General features: G+C 51.3%; 1 non-coding gene across 1 annotated transcript; it reads left to right on the top strand.

Annotated features, from left to right (window-relative positions):
• Window positions 1-887: 887 nt before the first annotated feature.
• Window positions 888-1,023, top strand: LOC139009652 (small nucleolar RNA SNORA43). Its single transcript, XR_011471373.1, has one exon. It is a non-coding gene; the product is annotated as a small nucleolar RNA SNORA43 (small nucleolar RNA).
• Window positions 1,024-5,512: the final 4,489 nt, after the last annotated feature.

Raw genomic sequence — 5,512 nt, 5'->3', positions numbered from 1 at the left:
GTTGGGGTGCGGGTGGAGGGCAAAGCCCAGTGCCTTGCTGACTATTGGCAGAAGGTTCTAGTCCTGTACCACATGGGCCTCTCCATGAAGCTGCTTGAGTATTCCTGTGGAGAGCAGCCACAGTGTTTGGACAGGTTCAAGCCTTGGACTGATGAGAAGGCACGGTCCTCTCGTGACAAAGCCACGTGCAAGTCCCAGCTTGGAGGGCAAAACCCTCTCAGCTTGAACCTATGGTCCAAACACGTGGTCCCACATGTCTGAGTGATGTGGGCTTGCTAGAGTTCAGGTACATGTAATTGAGTAGGTTTGAAACCCACGAGAATGTTGTAAACATCTTGATCACACCCTTACTTTGCCTCGTGGAATCTGACTATAAAATAAAGACATGGCTTTCAGGCTGTGGCACTGTCGCTAGCTGTCCATCAGCTAGGACAGTGTCCCATCCAGACCCAGCTTTTTTCTCTTGTCTGTCTTTTCTCAATCCTTCACCGCCTCCTCTCAGGCTCACCGAACCTGGCTGAGCTGGCTCGACCCACATGGTGCCCAACATGGGGCTGAGTATGCCATGGCTGTGCCGGCTCACCACATATTCCCTCATGCCAGCTGGCTCCTCCAGATCCAAGAGACTAAGTTAGAAGTTTCCATGACTTTTATGACCTGGCTTGGGAGTCACCTATCATCCTTTCTGTGTATTCTGTGGTGGTCACATAGGCCAGTCCTGATATTCTGTGGGAGGGGACTATACAACAGAATGATCATCTCTGTGTAGCGGGTTTGTGTCATGCTGTGTGACCTTTGACCAACCTCATTGTCCTCAGCAAGCATCTCAAAGCCTTCTAGTCGATGAGTGTCTGTGTTCCATTAAAAAGTAGCCAGCCCCTGCCCTGTAGGTGCTGGACCTGCTGGCACCACAGATGCGGCTGCCGTGCTGCACCTGTGGCATCGGGGCACAGAAGAAGTGGCTATTTCTACGCGCAGTGCTCAGAACAGTGAGCACTGAGAATGATTTGTAGCCTGACATTCCTGGCGCACCTGGCCGTCTGGCGTTTGTGTTCCATGTGAGACCCTCAGCACTTCGCTTTTCCTTTTTCTCTGGACGATGAGGCTGTTCTGTGGGGTGGGTGCAGATGCACATGGCAAACGCATGGGACTGACCTGCATAGGGTCTCCTGCCTGGAAATGAGTTCGTAGGGCTGGGCTGGGACTTCTTAGCAGCAGTCCCTGGGTGGGTGGGCAGGTGTGCGAATCCCAGGCTGAGAACCACACGCCGGTGTGAGCTCCCCGTGGCCCTGGGTGGGCAGTCGGAGCCACCTCACACATGAGCACCCACACTCCAAGGACCCTGAGACAAGCAGAGCACTTTCAGGAGCAGGAGGGGCTTGGTCAGTTTGGGCCGGGTGGGCTGCTAGAGGTTCGCTCCCTGCAGTTGCCTGTCCATGAGTTGGGAGCTGGGGCCCATGTGGATCCCCTCAGTGGGCTGATAACTCTGCAAATGATCGTCCCTACCAGGGCACTGGGGAGAGGGGGGCTGTAGGTAACCCCACTGGGATGGCAGGTGTAACCCACTGTCCTTGACCCCTTACAGAAAAAAAAAAAAGTAGCCAGCCTAGCCAATTTGGCTCAGTGGATAGAGCATCAGCCTGCAGACCAAAGGGTCCCAGATTCAATTCTGGTCAAGGTAACTCAGCTGTAGGCTCAATCCCTGACCCTGGTTGGGGCTTGTGTGGGAAGCAACCAATCAATATGTCTCTCTTACATCCATGTTTCTCGCTCTCTGGATCTCTCCCCCTCCCTTCCATTCTCTCTAAAAACAAATGAAAAAATATCCTCAGGTGAGGATTAACAACGAAAGTAGTCATAAATATGTTTGTTAGTATTTGCCTAGTGATAGTATTGATCATAAACAACCATCTATCACAAGACCCCCAAAAGGTATGGCCTCTGGTTTGTATTGTATTCTTTGTCTTGTCAATCATTAGTAACTGAACTATACTATAAAAACACTGTAACAGCCCTAACCGGTTTGGCTCAGAGGATAGAGCGCATCGGCCTGTGAACTGAAGGGTTTCAGGTTTGATTCCGGTCAAGGGCATGTACCTTGGTTGCGGGTGCATTCCCAGTAGGGGGTGTGCAGGAGGCAGCTGATCTATGTTTCTCTCTCATTGATGTTTCTAACTCTCTATCCCTCTCTCTTCCTCTCTGTAAAAAATCAATAAAAAATATTTTTAAAAATACTGTAACAGGGGTATGTTAGTGGGGAATAATCTTTGAGGACTGCTAGGTCATCTGTCTGCTCTGACCCAATCTTTCTGTAAGTAAATTACCCTATAATAAGTTGTTATATTCTATAGAGTTGCTTGCATTGCCTCATTTTTCAGTCTAAAGATACCTTCTCAGCCCATCGGATGTGACTCAGTGGCTGAGTGTCGACCTATGAATTAGGAGGTCATGGTTCAATTCCCGGTCAGGGCACATGGCCAGGTTGTGGGCTTGATTCCCAGTGGGGACATGCAGGAGACAGCCAATCAATGATTCTCTCTCATCATTTATATTTCTATCTCTCTCTCCCTCTCCCTTCCTCTCTGAAACCAATAAAAATATACATTTTTAAATAATAAAGATACCTTCTCATTACGGTGGACCTTATGCCTTTGTCCTATAGTCAGACATCTGCCCAAGACTTACACAGCCACCAGCCCTCCCTTACATACCAAGTACCTAGCCTAATCCTTGCCCTCCTCCTTCATGCTCACTCTCTCCCTCAGTCTCTGAGGCCTAGTATTGGGCCTCTACAATGCCTCTTTCACCAGTTCTCACCACCGGCCCTACCCGGGTGAGATCCTTGTCACTTCTCTCCTGAAGACTTAGGTTCTTCTGATCTAAAATGTACATGTTGCTCACCACTCCCCTCCTCCCCAATGGGCCTAAATGAACCCCACCAGATGTTCTCTTAGCAAACTGCACATCTTCATTGACCCTGATAGCTCTGCCTGAAACACATTCTTTTTGTCTGTCTGTAAGACTCCGACCACAAATGCCAACTCCCAGAACCCTTCTCAAATTGCCCAGGACAGTTAGTCTGTCCCTCCCCAGACACCCTCAGCCTCTATTCACAAGCTTGTAGCCATCTAATTACCTGCCAGTCCCTCCCTTCAAAACTATGAGGTTTACCAAGACAGGTACAGAGCCTGGGTCATCTTGCGGTCCTGAGAACGAAGCCCAGGGTTGGGCATATGAGTGGGGGTTCTGCTGACCAGTGATGGGGAGTGATGCAAGTCAGGTCTGGGGAGAAGGTCATGTAGAATGCATTCAGCTTCAAGTAACAAAACCCCAACTCTCATTGGCTTAACAAATAAGGACATTCATTATGTTCAAGGGAAAGAAATCCAGAGGCAGGGTGGGTGGCCAGCATGGTGTGACCAACAGTTTAGGAATCCTCTGCTCTACAGTCCTCATCGCTGTCGTTGTCCTTGGGCCAGTTTCCGTCATGGTCACAAGACGCTGTACTGGGTGTCACAATGCAACATGACAATATCCAGAGGCAGAAAGGGGCTATTTCTTCTAGTGTCTGTCTCTCTGGGGAGCCCCTTCTCTGCAGCCTCTCAGCAGACCTTCCCTCCTGTTTTATTGGCCAGAAACAGTGAGAGCAAAGTGGTGAAACATTCATAGATGGAGGTAGGAAAAGAGGAGAGCCCTTAGGCATGTCTGGATCAGGCAAGGTGAGATGTTTAGAAAATAAGGTTGCTATGGTATATTTGGTCTGGTTTCCAGATCCCTCACCATCCTAGTCACCTTTCTGTTCATTCATTTGTCCGTCCATCCATCCATCCATCCATCCATCCATCCATCCAAATAAAGATTGAGTACCTAAATGACAGATTCAGTGTCAATCCTATGAAGTATTATAATTATTTCTCTTAGAGATGAAGAAACTGAGGCTCAGAGGTGTCATAACTTGTTCAAGGTCCCAAAGTTAGGTGGGAGCTGCCATATCTGTCTGGCTCCTGATGCCTCCCAAGAGAGGACTGCAGGGAGCTGGGGAGATCATGTGTCCCAAATGGGCCTCACTCCCCTGGGCCCTGCTCTTAGCCCCATGGAAAGCCTGGGCGTGGATGGATGGGGCTTCTGTGCTGTTTTGTGAGGGGTGAAGACTGTGACCAAGACAGAGACTGTTCTGAAACCAGCTCTAGCCTCAGCCTGCTGCCTTCAGTGCCTGGTAGGAGCACTGAGGGTGGGGATACTTCTCAGATACAGATACCCTGGGCTACACCCCTAATCCCCCAGACCACGCCTCTCTGACCCATAAGAGGCCACCATGGGGCTCAAGTCCTGGGAAGACAGGACGGCCCTCTCACAGGACCTGCCCCAGCTGATCATCCCTGCCAGGGGCACCCACATTCCCAGCTTCCCAGGTGGGTGCCTCCTCAGCATGGGGACAGGGCAGGATAGAGAGGTAGGGGCCAGAGGCTGAGCTCTAGGTGGGGGCGGTCCAGTTGCCCCATCCCTCCTCGCCCTTATGAGGGAAGCGTGGTTTGGGGCAAGGAGGGCAGAGACCATTATGCCTGTACCGATCAGGTCAACTGGAACTGAGACCTAAGGAGGGCGGGGGGCAGGATGGTGGAAGCCAAGCCTCAGTGAGGAGGTGGAGTAGCTGGCAAGGCTCTGCTGTGCCTTTCATCCCATCCTGCTCTGAGGGAAGGAGGAGGGAAGGACAGGTGTGGGACCTAGGCCTTGTGGTGCGGTAGGAAAAGTCCTGGATATGGATGCTGAACGGAGGGCTCTAGTCCAAGCCATGCCATTGACTGGGCAAGTTTTTCAACCTCTCTGGACTGAATTTTCTCCTCTGTAAATGAGGAAGGAGGTTGCATGTGATAAGCTTGAAACTTTCTCTGTGCTGAGCATCTCTGCTTGAAGTTTGAGTTAGTGAGCCTCACTCTTCCATCTCCCACTTGACCAGCTCTCACCCTCATCTCATCCTGCCGCCCTAAGTCCTCAAGCCAAGAACTGGCGACTCTGGTTAATTTCCCGGGGTCTTATGGGACACAGATCTTCTTCATGGTCATCTTCTCTTCCCTGGAGGCAGGCCAGGCAAGCATTTTTGGCCGAGAGGAGTGGAGGGGAGTGCCCAAGGCCACACAGCTAGGAAAGCACAGGGCTGGCCTGTCAAGGGCACTGCCTGCTGCACAATTCCAGGGGGCCTGGGTGGGCAGTGGGGGCCCAGCTGCAGGGTGTGGGGCTTAGTCCCTGAAGAACCACCCAAATATCTCTAGCTCTGTGCTTCCTGGACTACATACAGGGTAAAAATGCTTGTGAAAATGTTCACAGATTCCTGGCCCCTGGCTTCCTGAATGGGGCTCCCTGGCACAGAGCTTGGGGATTCCTCTGCCTAATCAAGTTTGGAAGCCACTGCTCTAGAACACCTGGGGGAGACTGAGTCTCTCTGCAAACAGGCCTACAGAGATGGATGGGGGTCCACTTGCAGCCGGGAGGCGCCTAGATTCTCTGGGGTGGG

This window comes from Myotis yumanensis, unplaced genomic scaffold (assembly GCF_028538775.1).
Source record: "Myotis yumanensis isolate MYYU_CA2020_CCGP unplaced genomic scaffold, mMyoYum1.0.hap1 SCAF_4, whole genome shotgun sequence".
Classification (NCBI taxonomy): Eukaryota; Metazoa; Chordata; class Mammalia; order Chiroptera; family Vespertilionidae; genus Myotis; species Myotis yumanensis.
Note: the sequence above shows the minus strand (reverse complement) of the source record. Positions and strands in the feature narration are given on the sequence as shown.